This window comes from Aquarana catesbeiana, linkage group LG07 (assembly GCF_042186555.1).
Source record: "Aquarana catesbeiana isolate 2022-GZ linkage group LG07, ASM4218655v1, whole genome shotgun sequence".
NCBI classification, from domain to species: Eukaryota; Metazoa; Chordata; class Amphibia; order Anura; family Ranidae; genus Aquarana; species Aquarana catesbeiana.
The window spans coordinates 41,225,305-41,248,368 of NC_133330.1; the positions used below are offsets into that span (position 1 = coordinate 41,225,305).

The following is a 23,064-nucleotide window of genomic DNA, read 5'->3' on the forward strand; positions in this document are numbered from 1 at the left end:
GATGGCTTTTTAGCAGAAACGCGTCGGGTGGACCCACTTTACATACCACTTTTGTTCCTGTATATGCTTTTGATGATCTTTTAAAATGTGAGTTTTTTACCTTATTTAAATAAATTTTTTGTGCTAACGGTATCACGCTATGTGAGTTTTTAAGTTATCTTCGCATGGTATGTGAACACCGGATTTGGGCTCTTCATTAGGGCATCCCCTACATGCTGCCGGTTGAGATTGTGCCAGGTTGGAGGTCTGACCCAGGATCCATTTTGGCTGTTCAAGCAGATGCACCTTCCAGTCAGCTGGTTTAAAAGCCTTTGTGACTTGGGTGGTATAAGCCTCTCCAAGTCATTTACATCCGGTAAGCCTCCTTATGATCATTGGTGTTGGCTCACTTACTGTCTCAACCTCCCTTGAAGTGTTGACGTCTGAGGAATTTGTGTCCAGGTGTCTAGGATTATCCTCTTCATTTTTGGACCCCTATTACACATTTGCCAACCTTTTTGGATTCTTGTTTATATATTGACACTTTACTCACATTGGCTACACCTTTTTCACTCATTTTATTTTCCATCACTTGTGTGTGTCACTTTATTTATTTATGCATATATGTATTGCACTATATTTGTAATATGCATTATTTTTATATTGGGTAGATTTGTACCATTTTATATATCCCTTAACGGTTACACTTAGGGTTCATGGTTTAATAGCGCTACACTTTCACACGTACACATATTGCTTTGGTCTATAGCTGTGTTGGCTGCTATTTATACCTTCACTTATTTTACACAGCGCTGTACTTTCCTCTTTCACAACATATAACTTTCAAGTGAAAGATATAACATCAATATGTCAGAGTATTTAAAAAAAAAAAAAATTAAAAACAATTCCTGTGTTGGAAAAAAAATTACCTGCTTGTGTTAGTATTTTGTTGAACCACCTTTTTCTTTAATTACAGCCTTTAGTCTGTTGGTATAATTTTTGTGCATTTTTGATGCTGTGTCATTTTACATGTAGCCAATAAAGAGTAAAGCCTCGTACACACGGTACGATTGTTGGCCAACCGAGCCTCTGATTTTTGTCAAAAGGGCGTGTGCCAGGATCTTGTCTTGCATACTAACACAATTGTTATGCCACAAACACGAACGTAGTGACGTACTACGAGGAATTTCAGCTCTTGAGCATCACTCTTTGGGCCCCTTCTGCTACTTTCCTGTTTGGTGAGTATTGATTCCGAGCATGCGTGTTTGTACTTTCGACTTTTGTGTGATGGATTTGTGCACTGACCATACGAAAACCTGATGTCAAACCGCTGTCACCGAAAATTTACTAGCCTGTCATCCAACATTTGTTGGCGGAAAATTGGACAACAATTGTCAAAAGGAGCCTACTAACGGTCAGATTTTAGGACAACGGTCTGTCAACAGACAATCCCCTGCCAACAATCGAACCGTGTGTATAAGTTTTTTGCCAAACTTTGTGTTTTCCTGGAGCTCATTTTAGTTACTTGGTAAGATGAGGATTAGTTGGATAGGTTTACAATTTAATTTCGTATTTAATACACATTTGTACACTTTTTCAGATTTTTATTTACACAAGTGCAAGTGTTTTCTTACTGTTTTGTTGCTAAGGATTAGTAGACTCAATTAATCAGTACATTACAACCAGTCAGAGAGGAAGTCTGGCCAAAGTATACTGTAACAGATGGATCATACTAATGTGCATTATTGCATTTTATATATATATATATATATATATATATATATATATATATATATATATATATATATATATATACACACACACGTTTATGCATTATGTGAATAGACTTACTAATAACATAAATGGGCATGTCAAAGTTCCTAATAATCTAAGTCGCTGCACTGCCTGTTTAAACCTTTTGAGGAACCCTTGAAATAATTTTAATTTCTCAGTGTATATATATATATACACGTTTATGCATTGTGTGAATAGACTTACTAATAACATAAATGGGCATGTCAAAGTTCCTAATAATCTAAGTCGCTGCACTGCCTGTTTAAACCTTTTGAGGAACCCTTGAATTAATTTTAATTTCTCAGAGAGACACTTCATTGTTAGTCAATGGGAAAAATGCCCATTATATTGGTGGCCAATGGGAAGCATGCCCATTATATTGGTGGCCAATGGGAAGCATGCCCTTTACATTGATGGTCAGTGGGAAGAATGTTCTTTACATTGATGGCCAGTGGGAAGAATGTTCTTTACATTGATGGCCAGTGGGAAGAATGTCCTTTACTTGTGTGAAAATTGCCCCCTTTAAAGTGGTGAGCAAAATACCACCCTTACCACTAAAAAGATCATTGGTGTCCTGCAAGTGGCTTTGGCCCTGGAACTATGCAGAAACTACCAGATGGGAGGTCCATCAGCCACAGTTCAAGGAACGCCTAGCAACCTCTGGAGGAACCCTAGTACTAAAGCAGGCTTTCAACTAACCCTTGGCCATTTGTATGGTATTCCTGCAAAGAAATTCACGGCGTGCAAATAAATCTCCAGTTTTTCACCCACATTTTAAAATTGAATACCAGCTAAAACATTAGGCCCATTCACACTTGAGCATTTATGCACACTAGAAGGCTAAAAACTGCTGTAAGAATGCCAGACAAAAAACGCTAATGTTTTAGCATGTTTTGCTAGCGTTTAGCACTGTTAGCCTAGTGTGTAAGCTACGATTAGTAGCTGCAGCATTAAGGAGCTGGGCCGCTGGTATCCTTAACAACCAGTGAATAGCTGGTTGTTAAGGAGCGGGGCGGGAAGCTGGCCGCTGCGTCTTTATAAACGGACATTTTTACTTAGGGGTGTACACACTTTTGTTGTCAGCGGTTTAGACATTAATGGCTGTGTGTTGAGTTATTTTGAGGGGACAGCAAATTTACACTGTTATACAAGCTGTACACTCACTACTTTACATTGTAGCAAAGTGTCATTTCTTCAGTGTTGTCACATGAAAAGATATAATAAAATATTTACAAAAATGTGAGGGGTGTACTCCCTTTTGTGAGATACCGTACCTTGCTTATAACCCTCCTGATTTTTTAGGTATATGGTTGGGAGCACCTGGTAAAAAACGTCCTATTCGCTTGCAATTCATTGAAAATCTTTATTTGTTAGGAACAGCAGAAACAGCCAACTCATTTCAGGGAAAGGGACTTTTTCAGGGCTATAATACAAGAACAATAAATATCAAATTAAAGCGTTTGTTAACCCCCCCAAAAAATGGATCCTGTCCCTTTAAAGCATTTTTTACAGCACATTGCTTGTGCTGTGTTATTTGGCCCCCTGTAACACCTGAAATACCTGGTTGATCCTGCCAGTTTCTTCTCTCCCCTATATAAACTGACCATGTTGTATCATGGCTGCTGAGCCCTGACACCGTGGTCAACTTACACGTCTCCGTCCTCCACAGCCCTCCTGTCCTATGTGCTCCTGTGTCTTCCTCCCCCCTCCCCTGCCTGCCTGTCTGCCCCTGTGTCAGTGCCCGCTCCCTCCGCTCCTGGGCTGTGCTAAGGAATTGATTCTTCTTAGAGTAGTCACATTTTCTAGAAAGTTCAGAGGCACATTGCAGTTCAATAAAAAATTATTTTATGGAAAGCAAAACACTGGAAGCGTTTAAAATACCTGTTTTTTCTGTGCTTTTACCTGCATTTTTTAAGTTGGTGACAGAGTCTCTTAAAGTGGTTGTTAACCAAAGGCATAATGAGCTAGTATGCACCACGTGCTAGCTCATTATGAAATACTTACCTTAGAATGAGGTGTCGGCAACTGATCCCGGTCACCGCTAAGTGAGCTGACCTTCTCCCCTCAGCGTGTCTTCCGGGTTGGCGGCTCCGGTGCTGTGAGTGGCCGGAGCCGCGATGATGTCACTCCCGCGTGCATCTTCTTTTTGGAAAGGTCCGGCAACGTCCACCGGACCTTCAGCCAGACCTTAACAGCGCATGCGCCGCTAACATCAGCGGCTGCATATAAAGTGAATATCTCCTAAACCGTACAGGTTTAGGAGATATTCATTTTACCTACAGGTATGCCTTATGGCTTACCTGTAGGTAAAATGTAACAAAATGTAACAACCACTTTAAGCTTTAAAAGCTTATTAAATTAATTCAGTGTTTGTTCATAAATGGTATTAAAATTGCTTTTGAAAATCCTTCATCTATAGATCTGGGATAAATGTCAAGAGGTTAGTAAATTTTCAAATCGGTGTTAATTTTTAGCCCAACATTTGTAAGTTGTATAGCTGTTTACAGCACTGCAGAGAGTAAACATGCTGATTGCTGTGGATATTATTCCTTGGGGATCTCTCAGCTGCTCCTTACCCTCTCCCGCAGGCACCTTCTAGCAAAGAAAGAGATCGCCCAAGGGAACTGCAGGCCAAAAGAGCGAGCTGAAAACTTAGATATCAGACAACTCCTGTTTATAAGAACAAGGTGTTTGTAATCCTAATTCCCCAGTTGCCTGTTGATCAAAGATACCGAGCGTGAGAGACTTCATGTGGCAATGTGCACCGACATCATAGCTTAGTTGTCTCATCAAGTGTGAGTGCTGGCTCTGAAACTTTAAACACTTTATTGTCCAGGAACACAGCGAGATAGAGGTTGGCTGTCTTTTGTGGCTCCCGGGTTAAAACTCATCTATCCTAAATTAATGGAAAATTATCAACACATGTAGGACACGTCTGGAACGCATCCACCTCCGGAGGCGTACAAGCGAGTAGGTGTTTGTTTATTAAATGAAGAGCAACAGTTTTTACGGTCTTCCATAAATAATCTGGTGAGTATAAGCGTTGGTCTGTAACCAGAAATGGGGCTGGGGCCAAGAGGTGTAATGAGGACACTGGGTCAATCACTAAGGCTGCCATAGTTGATGCATAATAGTACAGGCCAATGGAAAAGCGGTCTATGGCTAGATTGCAAACAGAGGGTCAAAAATGATATTTTCAATTGATTTGGCAATAAACTTAATCAAATGAAAAAATAAGATTAATACAATATATAGGATTTTGCACCTTCAGAGCTTTCTGGATGTTTGCTTGAATGAGTCTTCAAGCTTGGTCAGACCTTCATAAAAGGTCTCATGCGAAATAAAATAGAGACGCATCAAAATTTCGTCCGAAAATGGTGTTTTCAGCATTTTGCCGATAGAGAAAAAGGTGCCAAACGATTTTGCCATGATTTTACTGCAATTTTGCTGTGCTTATGGTGTGTTTTTAATAGGTCATGTGACTCAAAAGCCACATCAAAAATGTAACACGGGTGTGTTATTCATGCATTCTTGCTGCAATTTCAATGCATTTCAACAGGGAGATGCGTTTTTGGTGCGTTTTTTTTTTTTTTTTTCAACTGACCAAAAATGCAGCAAGCATGATTTTTAACACCACAACGGAAGCGCAACGGACCAGTGTGAAGACATACATAGAATTTAAAGGGATGCATTTTTCTTGATCTTTTCTTGCACTAAAGGTGCCGATAATGGCCGACAATTAAGCCATATTCATTTTAAATTCATGATATTAATTAAAAAGTCGAATATAATACAATTATATATAAAAAAAATATCTTTTTTTAAAAACTCTCATTTTTGGTTTTGGTCAAGTGCGTTCTGAATTTTCAGTTTCCTGACAAAAATTTCCATTTGGTGCACTTCTAAAATAAAGATAGTTTAATGCCCCAGGCTTCAGTCTGTGAATGGCCAAGAGGAGTGGGAGGTGGAGGCAGGACCTCAGTGCTAGGGTCAATGAGACCTGCACCTGAGCGGCCCAGGAGTAAAGTAGGAACTGTTCTATTTCCAGCATGTAAATGAGCAGATTTGCTAGATGCAGAAGAATGTCTGCATGACAGAAGGTTGCAGGGGCATAACTAGAATCTTCAGGGCTCCGGTGCAAGAAACCATGATGGGGCCCCCCTGACCCCCCCCTTCCATCCGACCCCTGGGCTTCCAATTTTGTGAGAGTGTCCATAGATAGACTCCCAGAGCTCTGCCTCCCGTATGTCCCCTGGAACGTGCATCAAGTGTAATCACGGCGGCCCTTTACCATGTTATTAGCTGATCACATATAAACAGACTTGCTGGGTATCGGCAGCCCTTTCCTCCCACGCTGTGTCTGTGTAAGGAAAGGAGAGGCGTTAACTGCCAAGAATGTCAGTAAATTGTTTACACTGATAATCAGTGCTGCCTATCAGTGCCAACTATCAGTGCTCATCAATGCAACCTATTAGTGTCCATCAAGTGCCGCTGATCAGTGCTGCATTTGTCCTATCATTGCTCATCAGTGCTGCCCATCAGTGCTGCCTATCAGTGCTCATCAATACCGCCTATTAGTACTGCATTTCAGTGCCACCTATTAGTGCCCATCAATGCCACCTATCAGCATCCATCAGTGCCGCCTATCCATGTCCATCTGTGCCACCTATCAGTGCTGCTTATCAGTGCTCAATGCCCATCAGTGCCGCCTATCAGTGCCCATAAATTCCGCCTGTCAGTGCCACCTATCAGTGCTCATCAATGCCCATCAGTTCCATGCTGCCTATCCATGCCAAAGATCATTGCTCATCAATGCCACCTATCAGTGCCCATCAATGCCTCCTATCAGCACTGCCTATCAGTGCAGCCAATCAGTGCTCATCAATGCTGCCTGCCTCCTCAGCATGGCTCTGAGCGGAGAGCGTTTCTCATACAGCTCAGAGCCAACAGTTCTCCCTGCTCCCCTCTCCATCCTCCCTCCTTCCTCTCTCGCACGGGATGACACAGCCAATCTGCTCCCTCTCCACCGCTCTCCCATATGTGTACTGCGGGAGGTGTGAGCTTGTTAGCTTCACACATGACTTCCCACAAAACATACACAGGAGGGGGGGGGGGGAGCAGATCGGCTGTATCATCCAGTGCAAGAGAGGAAGAAGGGAGGGGGGAGCAGGGAAAACTGTCGGCTCTGAGCTGTATGAGAGATATGCTCTCCGCTCAGAGCCACAGGACTAGCAGCCCCGCTGGAGCCCCCGACAGTGGAGGAATGCCAGGGCTCGGTTGCAAGTGCGACTGATGCGATCCTGGTAGTTCTGCCACTGGGATGTTGCTTTAGAAGCAAAACAAGGTTTAACTGCTTTAACCTTGATAAGGTTTTTGTGTCCGGAGTCTATAAAGTAAAATTCTACCATTTTTTTTTTTTGTATTGAATAGACTAGGGAAGGGTTAGAACCTCTGATGGGTTATTATTACCGTCTGTGTCCCCAATGGGTAGATTTTCCCTCATTTTCTGTCATAGTGACCAGTTTTTTAGAGACAGTAGAATGGGAAAGGATTAGATCCGTTAGATCTCTGTAAGGTTTGTATTTTCTGTAATCCTGTCCCGTGACTTCACATCCTGGTGTCACACTGACCAAAACTGATTTTTGCCACTCTATTCAAAACTAAAAATTAAAAAACAATGTTTGCCTGGAGTAGGGCTATAATAGCTAATTGCAGCAGAAATCATAGCAAGCTTTTAAGGAATAATGGCTCTTGTTCTGGCTGATAACCATCTCAGCCATAAAAATTTGTAGTCAGGGGAAGGCGCATAATACCGCAGAAATTGTGTATGTGATCTAAAAGGATTGTTGACTCTGAAGATGTGCCAACACCCCCAAATTTACAGAAATATCACAGTTAGTACATGTAGCTGGGACTTCTTGAGACACTTTTTAAAAAATATTTGTAATGCCATCAACTTTAAATCTTAAAATCACAAAATGCGTATTTTCCTTTGGTGGGGGGGGGGGGGGGGGGGGGGCTGGGCTCCTGGGACGAGGTGCAATCCCGGTGCCTTCATTCTTCTTCTTCCCTACTTCCCTACCCAATTCTACTCACCCCATCCTGGACTTTATGCTAACTCCTCTTCTTCTCAATTCTTCTCTATATCTCCTAATCTTATACTTTCTCCTATCAACCTCTTTTTTTTTTTTGTTATGTTGTACAAGGTATACAACCAGTGGTATAAAACTAAAGTTTGTCCACCTAGTATAATTATTTCTTATTTTTCATTCATTCAGGCAGACATGTACAGAGACACTAGCTTCATGTTATGATTGTTATTAGAGCTGGGCTCTTTTCTGGATATAATTACTGCACTTTATTATGTATCACCTTGTACTTCAATCTACTATTTGTGTTCATTTATGGAAAATTTAATAAAAATTTGTCAATTTTTCAAAATCACAAAATGCTTTATTAACAAAACGGATGAAATAATACATCATGGCTAACAAAACAATGTTTTTGTGGTCCTTGGATCAATTGTTTACGATAAACACCACAATTTTCGCCACATATTACATGATTATGAATCGTTTGCTTGAGAGTAACAAAATTCATATGGAGTGACCCAATGCGTTTCATACACGTGTCTTCTTCAGGGGCAGGGCTTTTCTTCTCAGAGACACCTCTGAGCCTTTACCCACCTCCGAGCACCATCCCACCTCCCAGTACTGCCCTTTTAGACAATACAGAACCAAGTATCAAGTAATTTGTATGGAATTTGGTAATGATAACAAGAAAAGCAGGAAAGTAGATGGCATGCAGCCAATAACAATAGATCCCCCTAACAACAATGGACCACCTGCAAAAACATTTTCCCTCCAGCAACAATAGACTCCCAGCAGCAACAACAGATCTCCCCACAGCCAGCATCAATAGATTCTCAATCAGCCAGCAACAATAAACCCCTCCCTCAACAGTAGATCTCTCCCAACAACTGACCCCCCCAGTAACATAAGACCCACCCCCAGCAACAACAGGTCCCCTCAACAATTGACCTCATCAACGGTAATAGACCCCCCTGCACAAATAGATACCACCAGCTAGAATAGATCCCCCAGATCAGTATACCCTGCAGCACAACCCAGCACCCTTTGTCATTACATACAGTGCAATCCCACTGAAAAAAAGCCCTGTTCAGGGGTATATGTGGTACATTATCTAGAACATGATATACATTTTAAACCACTTATTCCTTGATAGTCCCAGCTACATGTACTAACTGTTATATTACCTTAGAAATGTAATATGGCTTTCACAGTAGCCATTACCTTTTTAGCTGCTTTTTGTTACTTTGATGAAAAGTATTATTCTAAAGATTGCAGGTGTAAATATGTATATCTAAATTTCTTGAGTCATACCATCTTGGGTTTGTTAAAGGCCACCTGGATACTCAAAGAAAAAAAATTGAGGATGGCTGATCCTCACAATGACCTTTTGTAGAGACACCAGGGTTAAAGGAAAAATACTATATATACTTTATTGAAAACAATGTTAACATTATGATAAAAATACCACACTACCACTAGTGCAAAAGATAAAAAAGACAACATTGTCAATGTGGATATATAGAGCTGCTAGCAGCCCACCTTAATCATGCATATCTTTCATTAACACCACCAGGACATGGGGGGGGATTGAATTTCAATGGAGCTTAATAGTGTAAAGCACAAATTGCACAATGAAGATTGCAAATGGGTAATCACTGTTAAGAAGCCGTGTATAGGTTGCTGTTCATGGATCTGTCATTGAATGGTCACCCCAAGAACAGGAAGTGCACATAATTCAATGTGGGTGTCTCAGAAAGTTGTAGCCTGGATGGATCACTGCTGCAGGATCAGCGATGTAACTGTGCAATGAAAAGGCTGGAACTGCACTGAGGTAGACTATACAAACAATGGAATCCTCCCCAAGAAGACTCAACTGTCTCTTGGAATGGGGAATATACAGGTATCAGTAAGTCAACTCAATGAAGACAGGTGGAGGTATAAGAGAACCATCATTATCAAACCTTGGAAGGTAAGATCTTTACTCACTGTCGGTGAGATGACACCTTTGCTTTCACTGTGTCTGTCAGTCCCGTGTTAATGCAGATAGTCCAGGCAAATAAACAGTTTGTTGTTTCCTTTCTAGTGTAGATCCTTATCAAGCGGCTATAATATCAGCATGGGTGTCTGTATAAGCAGCTCTCTGACCACGCTAATGATGTCAAGCTGACATGTTTCGTCCACCAATGAAGCTTCTTCGGAGAAAGGAGGGGCTGGGAGTTGGTGCCTTAAATACCCATTCCTATCATCACCTGGATACTCAGCTCTGTCAGATCTGTATTGTGTGGATAGATAAGATGAAATTTGAACATTGTTATACAGCATTATGTTTAAGAAAACAACTGTTTCATATCGGCACCAAAACCCTATCCCAAATGTGATTCATAGTGGAGGAGTAGAATGGTCTTTAACCGGTTTCCGACCAGCCGCCGCAGTTATACTGCGGTTGATTGGCTCCCCTGTGCGAGCCGTCGTAGCTGTACGTCGGTTCTTTAAGACGCTGTAGGAGGCACGCGTGCCTGCATCATGTCCTCGGAGCCGAGGCGAGTGCCCAGTGGGTGCGATGACCACCGGGCACCCGCGATCGCTCGTGACAGAGCGAGAACCGGGATCTGTGTGTGTAAACACACAAATCCCAGTTCTGTCAGGGGAGAGGAGACCGATCGATGTTCATACATGTTCAACGATGTTCCCCTAGTCAGTCCCATCCCCTCCACAGTTAGAACACACCTAGGGAACACAGTTAACCCCTTGATCAGCCCTGGTGTTAACCCCTTCCCTGCCAGTGACATTTATACAGTAATCAGTGCATTTTTATAACTCTGATTGCTGTATAAATGTCACTGGTCCCAAAAATTTGTCAAAAGTGTCCGATTTGTCCACCACAATATCGTAATACCACTAAAAATCACAGATCCCTGCAATTACGAAAATAATAAAAATTCCATAAATCTATCCCCTATTTTGTAGACGCTATAACTTTTGAGCAAACCAATCAATATACGCTTATTGCGATTTTTATTTATTTTATTTTCTTTTTACCAAAAATATGTAGAAGAATACATATCGGCCTAAACTGAGGGGAAAAAAATGGGATATTTATTATAGCAAAAAGTAAAAGATATTGTGTTTTTTTTTTTTTCCAAATTCTCGCTCTTCTTTTGTTTATAGCGCAAAAAATAAAAACTGCAGAGGTGATCAAATACCACCAAAAGAAAGCTCTATATGAGGGGAACAAAGAATGTCAGTTTTGTTTGGGTACAGCGTCGCACAATCACGCAATTGTCAGTTAAAGCGACGCAGTGCTGTATCGCAAAAAAGGGCCTGGTCATTGAGCAGTCAAGTCTTCTGGGGCTGAAGTGGTTAAAAGATAGCATAGCTTTACTTTTTGAGTTCAGGTCCAGCTTAACACCCATTCCCAATGGGTTATCATTAAGACCTTTACCATATTTAACCCAGGCTTCAATGTTTTTTTGTTATACCATGCTCCCTTTTCAATTCCCTCTTTTTATCTAAAATCTCCCTCACATCTGTATTCTCCTGTATCATTTAAATTATGTACTGTAAACTGCTTGACAGCTCTGTGGGGATATCTCACCTACCCTATAATTATACCTCTTTTCTTACACCTGATTCCAGTCCAATGAAGGAGCCATTAGTAATATTATGAATAAAAACTAAGCACAGGAGGAAAATGTTTAACCCATGGCAACCAATTTGACGTTTTAATTTGAATAAAATGGTAAAGTTGTCATACTCAATTTTTTCATGCCTAGCAGCTCTGCCCTAAAGCTTTTTTTATGTGAACAAGGCGCTAAGCCACAAAAGAGCAGCCTATGTAAAAAAAAAATGGAGTCTGGCAGCAGCTGCACCCAGTTTTCTAAGGCATCCAAAATCTATTTAGTTTTGCTTTGTGATTTTTATTTGCGGTCCAAAAACAAATATATTATTTTGCACTTTACAAATTCTTAGATGTGTTGGCTGCATTCATTTTCTTTTTTTTTTAGGCTTTTTTCCTTTATTTTTTCTCATTGTTCTGGCCAGTAAGTCTGGTATTTTTTAACTTCTTCTTTAAACAGACCAAGCTATCCAGCAAGGGAAGATACAGTGTTGAAACAAACTATTTACCACTGACAGGGGTGCTTGCAGTTGTCCGCTTTTACTCATGTATGTAAAACCTCTATCCTTAGGAAAAAACTGTTCAGCTTTGCAATGATAATTAAGTCCGTCTAAAGCTGCTAGTGCCTTTAACACTACTCTCTCCCTAGACAAGGCTGCTGTCCAAAGGTGTCTCTGTTGCTCATCCTTTAAGAGTGGAGACACCCTGAGACAGGAAGTATGTTACTGCTGGCCAGATCACCAGGTGGCAAAAAAAAAAAAAAGGAAACAAATGCAGCCACCAAATTTAGGATTGGTAAGCTGCAATTTATTACATTTTTGTTTTTGGTTTAATATCGCTTTTGGGTGTAATAAAGTGCCCATACATCTTTCAATGCAATAATTTTGATATTTAAATTATATTGTTGAAGAATGTATTTTTGATCATTTTCAGATTGTTTAAATTGCAGCTATCACTGGAGAAAGTGCATATAAGTAGGAAGTGGCTGAGGTAGGCTGGAGAAGCAGCACTAAGATTAAAAAAAAAAGATAAAATGGTGGAAATATGGCTATTTTTTATGATACACATTGGGAGATTTACTAAAACTGGTGCACACAGAATCTGGTGCAGCTGTGCATGGTAACCAATCAGCGTCTAGGTTACATAGTAGGTGAGGTTGAAAAAAGACACAAGTCCATCAAGTCCAACCCATGTGTCAGTATTACATTGTATATCCCTGTATGTTGCGGTCGTTCAGGTGCTTATCTAATAGTTTCTTGAAACTATCGATGCTCCCCGCTGAGACCACCGCCTGTGGAAGGGAATTCCACATCTTTGCCGCTCTTATGCCCCGTACACATGGTCAGATTTTCCGACGGAAAATGTGTGATAGGACCTTGTTGTCGGAAATTCCGACCGTGTGTAGGCTCCATCACACATTTTCCATCAGATTTTCCGACACACAAAGTTTGAGAGCAGGCTATAAAATTTTCCGACAACAAAATCCGTCAACAAAAGCCACGCATGCTCAGAATAAATAAAGAGATGAAAGCTATTGGCTACTGCCCCATTTATAGTCCTGACGTACGTGTTTTAGGTCACCGCGTTCAGAATGATCGGATTTTCCGACAACTTTGTGTGACCGTGTGTATGCAAGACAAGTTTGAGCCAACATCCGTCGGAAAAAATCCTAGGATTTTGTTGTCGGAATGTCCGATCAATGTCTGACCGTGTGTACGGGGCATAACAGTAAAGAACCCTCTACGTAGTTTAAGGTTAAACCTCTTTTCTTCTAATTTTAATGAGTGGCCAGAAGTCTTGTAAAACTCCCTTCTGCGAAAAAGTTTTATCCCTATTGTGGGGTCACCAGTATGGTATTTGTATATTGAAATCATATCCCCTCTCAAGTGTCTCTTCTCCAGAGAGAATAAGTTCAGTGCTCGCAACCTTTCCTCATAACTAATATCCTCCAGTCCCTTTATTAGCTTTGTTGCCCTTCTTTGTACTCGCTCCATTTCCAGTACATCCTTCCTGAGGACTGGTGCCCAGAACTGGACAGCATACTCTAGGTGCGGCCAGACCAGAGTCTTGTAGAGCAGGAGAATTATCGTTTTGTCTCTGGAGTCGATCCCCTTTTTAATGCATGCCAATATTCTGTTTGCTTTGTTAGCAGCAGCTTGGCATTGCATGCCATTGCTGAGCCTGTCATCTACTAGGACCCCCAGGTCCTTTTCTATCCTAGATTCCCCCAGTGGTTCTCCACCCAGTGTATAGATTGCATTCATATTTTTGCCACCCAAATGCATTATTTTACATTTTTCTACATTGAACCTCATTTGCCATGTACTTGCCCACCCCATTAATTTGTTCAGATCTTTTTGCAAGGTTTCCACATCCTGCGGAGAAGTTATTGCCCTGCTTAGCTTAGTATTGTCCGCAAATACAGAGATTAAACTGTTTACCCCATTCTCCAGGTCGTTTATGAACAAATTAAATAGGATTGGTCCCAGCACAGAACCCTGGGGAACCCCACTACCTACCCCTGACCATTCTGAGTACTTCCCATTTATCACCACCCTCTGAACTCACCCTTGTAGCCAGTTTTCAATCCATGTACTCATCCTATGGTCCATGCCAACGGACCTTATTTTGTACAGTAAACGTTTATGGGGAACTGTGTCAAATGCTTTTGCAAAATTCGGATACACCACATCTACGGGCCTTCCTTTATCTAGATGGCAACTCACCTCCTCATAGTAGTTAATAGATTGGTTTGGCAAGAACGATTCTTCATTAATCCATGCTGATTACTGCTAATGATACCGTTCTCATTACTAAAATCTTGTGTATAGTCCCTTATCATCCCCTCCAATAGTTTACATACTATTGATATTAGGCTAACTGCTCTGTAATTCCCAGGGATGTGTTTTGGGCCCTTTTTAAATATTGGTGCTACATTGGCTTTTCTCCAATCAGCTGGTACCATTCCAGTCAGTAGACTGTCAGAAAAAATTAGAAACAACGGTCTGGCAATTACTTGACTGAGTTCCTTAAGTACCCTCGGTGCAAGCCATCTGGTCCCCGTGATTTATAAATGTTAAGTTTCCCAAGTCTAATTTTAATTCTGTCCTCTGTTCATCATGAAGGTGCTTCCTGTGATGTGTCATGAGGATAAACACTGCAGTTTTGGTTACTGAAGCCCCCCAATTCCCTTGTGAAGACTGAGGAGAAGAATAAATTCAATACCTTCGCCATCTCCCCATCCTTTGTAACCAAATGTCCTTCCTCATTTTTTGAGGGGCCAATATGGTCTGTCCTCCCTTTTTACTGTTTACATACTAGAAGAATTTCTTGGGATTTTTTTTGCTCTCCTCCACTTTGTGTCTTTCATGTTCTATCTTATGCCGCGTACACACGAGCGGACTTTACGGCGGACTTTGCCCGGCGGACTGGATTTCGTCGGACAATTCGATGTGTGTGGGCTCCAGCGGACTTTGTTTTCTCAAAAGTTGGACGGACTTAGATTTTAAACTTGTTTAAAATTTATCCGTTGAAATCGAGTCCGGTCGAAAAGTCCGCTCGTCTGTATGCTAGTTCGACGGACAAAAAGGCACGCTAGGGCAGCTATTGGCTACTGGCTATGAACTTCCTTGTTTTAGTCCGGTCGTACGTCATCACGTACGAATTCGACGGACTTTGGTGGATTGTGTGTAGGCAAGTCCGTTCATTCACAAAGTCCGTCGGAAAGTACGTCGAAAAATCCGCCGGGCAAAGTCCGCCGTAAAGTCCGACCGTGTGTACGCGGCATTAGTCGTCCTTATTGCACCCTTACATTTCTTGTTGCATTCTTTATAAAGTCTGAATGCTGATGATGATCCCTCAACCTTGTATTTTTTGAAGGCCTTCTCCTTTGCTTTTATATGCATTTTTACATTGGTGTTAAGTCATCCATGACTTTTGTTCACTCTTTTAAATGTATTACCCAATGGGATGCATTGGCTAATGCCCTTATTTAATATGCTCTTAAAGCAAAACCATCTCTCCTCCGTATTCTTTGTGCCTAAGATTTTATCCCAATTTATGCCTTCTAGCCAGGCTCATAGTTTAGGGAAGTTGGCTCTTTTGAAATTTAGTGTCATTGTATTCCCCTTATGTTTCCTATTTGTGTGATTTATACTGAAGCCAACTGACCTGTGATCGCTGTTAACTAAATTGCCCTGTATTTCCACATCCATGATCAGGTCTGTATTGTTGGTAATCAGTAGATCCAGTAACGCTTTATTTCTAATGGGTGCGTCTACCATCTGACCCATAAAATTTAAGACATTTAGGAACTGGCGAGCCTTAGATGAATGCGTGGTTCCCTCCGCCCAGTCTATGTCTGGATAGTTAAAATCCCCCATTATATTAACACTTCCCATCCTTGCTGCTAATCCAAATTGTGATAGGAAATCTGTCTCCCCTTCCTCCCTCAGGCTAGGGGGCCTATAGCATATTCCCAGTATTATTTTCCCCTTAGCTTCATCCCTTTGGAGCTCTACCCATAAGGATTCCACTTCCTCCTCCTGTCCTTCTAAGAATTGAGTCCCCTACCACCAGAATCTGTCTTTCCTTTCCCTTCGCTTCCCCCCCACTCTCACTGGAGGAGTTCCTCCCCCGGCAGCTAGGAGAGTCCCTCAGCTTCAGCAGTGCTGGTCCCTGACTGGTTTCTAAATCTTATTGTCAAAGCTTAATTGAACAATCTGAAGTTAGAAGCTTATTGGCTACCATGAACAGCGGCACCAGATTCTGAGTGTTCCAGTTTTAGTAAATCTTCCCCACAGTGCTATATCAAACAATGTCATCTCGTTTGGGTTTGAATCAACTTTAGGACATGATCACAAAATAAATTATCAGATGAATTGGAATGTTTGCTAGCGGTAGCATGTTGTGGTAAGACTTTTGTTCAGATTTGCACAAAAACTCTGCACATAAAAAAATGCAAAATTGATGTTTGTGGCCAGCTTGGTATACCTCAAACTCTTTTCCCTACTCCTGTAAGCTCTACCAGTCATGCTCATATTTCAGTGTGTCCATGCCTGTTATCTCTGCAAAACTTAGAAGATCGAAAAATAGGACTGTTGCCAAAAAGCACTGTTTGGGGGGGGTGCTACTTATTCTGTTTTACTGACTGGTCCAATTTATACCACAAAGATTACATTTTTGAGCCTTGCATATAAGTAGCTATTAAATTCTTCAGAGGTCTGCCCAACATTTGTTTCCTATTTTTCTGCACCTTGATTTGATGTGTTCTTGTGTTGCCTGTGATGCTTCAGTTGGCCTAATTGCTTGCCATACCACAGCGGCCTGTATTGTTCTCTCTGATGAAATAGTGCTCCCATTTTGTCTCTGTGCTGTTTACATCTGGTGTTTTGTAGCTGCTCATTGCTTATCGTGGGGATGTGATTATTGCCAGGGAAACTCCATACATCATCTGTAGTTTCCTCAGATTAGAAGCAGCTAATAGCGGGGCCTCCAGATCTCACCAGGCATTTTTTTTATCCTTTCTGTCTTCTCAGAGGGCTATACTGTAGTAGCACAAATAGATTTGATGTGCAGATGTGGCTCAGTTTATTAGCAGTTTACCAAGAGAGCTTGGAGTCACTTAGTAATGAATTATGGGGAGATGGCAGCTTTTTGACTTGGTCTTATTACCAGCATATTGGCCTTCAAATCTAAATATATGTGCCCAGACCATCCATATATAGTCGTATACTGTATGTGAGGATGCTACTGTTATATTCAAGTCCATGCTAGATGAGAAGATGGTTCAGAGGCAGGAATGTCCAACTCTAGTTCAAAAAAATGTTTTTGGTTTGGATAGAGTGGGGAAGACTTAAAGTGATATTAAAGTCTTGTTTTTTTTGTTTAGAAATAACAAACTTCATACTTGCCAGATCCTCCTCTTCTCATGTCCCTCGCTGGAACTCCTGCCCCCCCCCCTCCTGCTGAGTGCCCCCACAGCAAGCAGTTTGCTGTGGGGGCACCCAAGCCGAGCAAGCTTCATGTCCATTCAGACATGGAGCCATGGCTCGGCCTTGCCCCCTCTCTCTCCTCATTGGCTCACTGACTTTGACAGCAGAGGGAGCCACGCTTCCGTCTCAGCCAATGAGGAGGAAGAATCCTGGACAGCCGAGACTCTAGTGCAACATAGCTGGATCGAGATGGGGCTGAGGGGGGCTGCTGCACACAGAAGGTTTTTTATCTTAATGCATGGAATGCATTAAGATAAAAAAGAAAAGAAAAAAAAAAGTGCCTCTAAGTGCAGAAGTAAAACTTTATATTTCCCAGAAGGGTTAAAAACACTTATAAAAGGGTGGATGGGTAGAAGCACATCATATTAGTAATATGGCAGGTGTTCCGGCGTTCTGGTAGTCCCAAGGAGTCTCAGTGATATCCGCAGGTGTGATTTTATGGCAGCATATTCTGAAGTGGCCGATAGATGGAAGCCACAACTCTCCTGGATACTGGGAAGACAGCTAGGCTGTCTGAGACAGCATGGAAGCCGAATCCAGGAAGTGACCATCAACCAGTGTGGACAGCAAGCCGGAAGTGATGTCCTCAACATGTCATCTTCCCAATATCCAGGAGCGTTGTGGCCTAAGGCCTCTTTCACACGAGGGATCCGTATGTCCGTTTTTCATCCTCCTGTTTTCGGATGAAAAATGGACATACATGTATCCCTATAGAGCGTCGGATGTCAGCGGTGACATGTCCGCTGACATCCGACCCGCTCCGATCCGAAAAGTGTAACGGAGGAAAAACCTACTTTTCCATCCGTTATCGGATCGGGTGACGACGGACACTACGGTCCATCATCATCCGATCCCCCATAGGGGAGAGCAGCGCTCTGACAGGTCCGTCGCTGCACAGTGTGCAGCGATGGACCTGTCATCTTCCTGCTCAGCGGGGATCGGCGGAGCGATCCCCGCTGAGCAAGCGGGTGTTCACAGGGTGGATCATCACTGATCTGCCCCGTGTGAAAGAGCCGCCTTTTTTTTTTTTCTTTTCATTTTACTTCCAGAGTTTGCTTCTCTCTTCAAGTGCTGCTGAAAGTGCATGAAGACCCTCTTCTATTTCTGCATAGACTGATATCTGCTTGGTTTGTTACTCAGAGTGCCCTTTTATACACTTTTATTAGGATAAAAAAAGCTTCTGCCTTTATAAACACTTTAAAGTCCAACTCTGCGTAATTTTTTATATAGTCATCCTGAAAGGTGTTCCTTTTTTTCTATGATTGTATAACAACATATCTAAGGCTTTTTTTTTTTTTTTTTTCATTTTGGATTCAGTAGGCTATACTTTTAAGCGGTTGTCAATTTTTTTCTGCCATTTGTGCCTCATTCAAGAGTTTTCCCTACACTTCCTGTCATACACACAAAAGGAAGTGAGAGGAAATCTCTCTGTTGAGATAAATCCCCTTTTATATAGTTGTCACCAGAAAAGGCGACCTTGTTGGAAGATCTTTCCTCTGTACTTGTTCTAGTGACAATTCAAAATTTGGATTCTCTGTTATTATCAGTTCCAGTAACAACGGTCACCACAATTAATAATAGTAAGGGTGGATCTCTCTGCGAGGGCACAGACCGCACTCTACACACTCTATCAAAAGAAAAAAAAAGGTTTGACCATAGATAAACTTTAATTTTATAGTTATGTAGATTAACCTGCAGAGCTGTCTGACTCCTTGTTTGTTGTTTCCTTCCCAGCCTCGGTGTCCCCTTAGTAGGCGAGGGAGGGGGACCGGTGATCATATGACCACTGTAATTGGCTATCACAGTGGTCACATGATTGGGAGCTGGTCCTGCCAGCCAACGATCATTAGTGGGGATTGAGGGTTGTCTTGGACAGCTCGTTTTTCGTGCTAAGAGTATGCTCTCAGCACTTAAACATTGGTTACCCAGTGATGCAAATGTGCGGCGTGTGGCCATTAAAGCCCATCCTTTTTGGCGCCGCCCATGTATGTTATGCAGGTGAAAAGCTATATCTGACTCACAGACCTGTGAATCTGAGAAATGTGAAAAAGAAGAAGTAGAGCACAACCATTGTATTGCACTACAAAGCAGAACGAAGAGCTAGCGTGTATGTAATGACCAAATGTAGGTGCCTTCATGTACATGATTTCAGATGATACCTAAAAACATTCTTTTCTGGAAAAACAAACATTTACATCAATCAGATTTCTTTTACACATCACTGAAAAGACTAAACATTCCTTTTAGGGACAAGTTCTCCCTTCTTTTCATTGTATTAACTTGCTGTTCTTACCTGAATATCTCAACCTGTTGACCTTTTCCTTTTCAGCCTCCCGGGCTCCAGTTGACACACATTGATGATCATAGAGAAGTTTGTGACAGTCAGAAGTTCTGTAGGATGTCAACATTGTTTGGCACAATGAGCCATTTGGTGTGATGCCTCGATTACAGCCGGTAAGTTTCTTTACATTATAAAATGCATGAGCAATATGTGGAGATACAGGCAACTCCAACATTTCGTTGATACTCTCCCAAAACCCCTTCGCTCTATTAGGGAGCTAACCCCATGGGAAAATTTTTTAGATCAAGGGGGGATAAGGGGGAAAGGGAATATCAAATATATTTGGGATGTTGGTCTCTTCCCCGGGCATAGGACCATTACGCTTTCTGGAGAGTTGGGGATTGGAATTAGATCAGACTATACCAGAGCAAATGAAACATAGAATCATAGATTATGTACATTCCACATCAATAGATACGAGAATAAAAGAAATGAACTATATATTACTAACAAAATGGTATTCTGTCCCAACAAAGCTTCATAAAATAGACTCAGAGATATCATCGTTATGTTGGAGAGAGCGTGGGATGGAGGGTACTCATGCGCATATCTGGTGGCAGTGCTGTGAAATCCAACCTTACTGGAGAGTAATATTGAAAATGATTAAAAAGATAGTGGGTTAGAGGTCGCACAGGACCCCTGGTAGTGTCTGTTCCATGCTACGGGGGAGTCGAGAAAGAGATATAGAGCAACAGTTGTACCATACTTATTAAATGCAGCGAAAGTTTTAATACCAAGTCAATGGAAAAAAAAAAAAACTCAGTTAAAGGAATGGTTTAGAGAGGTAGATAAAATTGGACTGCTGGAAGAGTTAATAGCCTCACAAAATGATTGTAGACAAATTTATTAGAATATGGAGAGGATGGTTGGAGTTTAAACAAACAGAAATATACTGTAATCATCTGAGAGATTGAGCCCCCCCCCCCCTTTTTTTTTATTTTTCCTGAATTAAATTTGGGTTAATGGGACTGTGTCATCGGAGGAGGAGGGATGGAGGGGAAGATATTATTCACTATGGATTGTCACGTTAATAACACTGATTGGTTATTAATTGATTGAGTATTGGAATACTTGGGTAAGACATTAACACGGTGGTCTTCCTTTTTTTTTTTTTTTACTTACTTACTAGGGTTAACAGGATTAAGATATTGGGTGAGGAGGGATTGAGGGGAAGATATTATAAATTATAGAATGTCATGGTAATATCACTGTTGGGTTAATAATCGATCAAAGTATTGGAATATTTGGGTAAGATATTAATATAACACGGGTGGGGTGGGGGTGTTTTTTTTTCTCTTCTTCTTCCCTTCCATCCTATTCTCTTGGGGGCTCGTGCTCTCCCTCTCAGAGTATAATGGTGGCATAAATGATAAAAGTTGGCAGGCAAGAAGGCTAAAAAACCTAGAGTGTAGGAAAAGGAAAAAGCATAAAATATAGCTTGGCATAAGATCTCTTGTGTCTAGTTATTATATTGCAGGAATGTATTGTAAAATGTTGAATGTATGGTATTATGTTAAATGTTAAATGTAAATTGTTATGTAAATATGTAATGAATATGGCTGTATTTATATATTTGTTGAGTCTTGTTCAATTAATAAACAGAATTTAAATAAAATGTATGAGCACCATTATGTAAGACAACATGTGCCAGTGACAGTTTTTGCTCTTCCATGTTTCCAGTTAGGCAAGAGCTATTGCAAAATGTTAGCCTTTTGGCATTTCTGTAGAGGGCCTTGAGTTAATGACTGTTAGTAGAAGATTCATCTACAGAACACTTTAATATGTATTTTTTTAGGTTACATCTAAACTCAGTCACTGTTTTCAACCTTATTTTTTATAATTTTTTATTCTGTTTATTGGTTTTATAGAATGTGGATTATAAAAGAGAGCCCCGGGGCATACCCCAGCTCAAAAAGAACAAAAACCAAAATAACAAAAGAGTAAAACATAAAGATTACATAACAAAATCCAGTATCTGCTCAGTGCTTAATGAAGGAGTGCATAGGAGATGAACAAGTAGTAAAGAAAATCTCCAGTGTTCTACAGTTTGGAACTATATGCACCCTCAAAATAGGAGACTATTATTCAAGGTGCAATGTTCCCAAAAAACACGTTCCCCGATTGTTTCTGGGAAACCCTAGTGTTTCAGGTTGTAGCCATCTAGGGGGAACCAAGCTAGATACCCCACACTTTAGAGAACTTCCACGAGAGAGGTAAGTAGTCTTATATAACCGTATCACAGCATTATCAATCAAGGATTGCCAGAAAATAACAGAAGGAGCCTCCTTCGACTTCCATTTTAGGATGATGGCTTTACGAGCATAAAAGAGGAGTAGGCTAAGACGGGTTCTAAGTGCCCCATGAGGTGACTAGGGAGCTCACTAGGCCAAGTAGGCAACCCTCTATGCTCAGGGGAACTGCCACAGGGGTCAATTTAGCAACAAATTGGGTAACCTCAGCCCAAAAGCTTTGTATTTTCAGACATGTCCAGAATATATGAAATCACCATGTTCCTCCATACTTCTGCAACACTGGGGAGAAAGGTCCAGATACATTTTATGCAGCCTGTGCACTGTTAAATATATCCTATGTGCCAAATTAAATTAAATCAATCTGTCTTTACAAGCAACCAATTGAGAGAAGGGGTAGTCCCACAGGTCTTCTCAGTTGTCATTGTTGATACCTGGAGCATGCGCCTGCCTTTTAAAATGAAGAGTCTCCATGCCAATGTGAAATGAGGGCAGGAGAGCTTTGTACAACACTGATAGCAGTTTAGAACTGTTTTTAACCTTTAAATCTGCAGCTCTCAGTAAAAGAATACTTAATCTTCCTGCCATGAAAGTTCTTGTTCAGGCACTTCCTGTTATGGGATGACAACTGTACAAATGCAGTACAAAACATTCCCAACACGCTTCTCAGCTAGCCAGCAAAGAGAAGAAAAAATACATTTACACTATTTCAACAATTCGCATTTAGTTTGCAAATATATGTGGAAGTCACGCCGCCTCATTAAGGCTCCTCTGTGTAGTGTGATCCCTAACGCTAATCTATGAGAGCCTCCATTTTAGAGCATATATAGCAATGGATAAATAGAGGGCAGGTATGTCTGCAGGTAACGCATTCCTCCTTAAAGGGAAAAGGACACAATAGAAGTCCAGCACAGTGCAATGGTAGCTGGAAGCCTCTAGCATGTCCCTGTGCCTCCCAATGGTGCTCCTGTGTTGTCACCCCGTCATACACGCCCTTACG

At 41.3% G+C, this 23,064-nt stretch overlaps 1 protein-coding gene across 16 annotated transcripts in view; it reads left to right on the forward strand.

Annotated features, from left to right (window-relative positions):
* The window catches only part of FOXP1 (forkhead box P1), a 1,122,086-nt gene that overhangs the window by 116,093 nt on the left and 982,929 nt on the right, over positions 1–23,064 (forward strand). For all 16 annotated transcript variants that reach the window (XM_073592053.1, XM_073592052.1, XM_073592058.1 and 13 more), the window contains exon 3: positions 19,804–19,928. The gene's annotated coding sequence lies outside the window, so the exon portion shown is untranslated. The remainder of the gene's footprint in view (positions 1–19,803; positions 19,929–23,064) is intronic.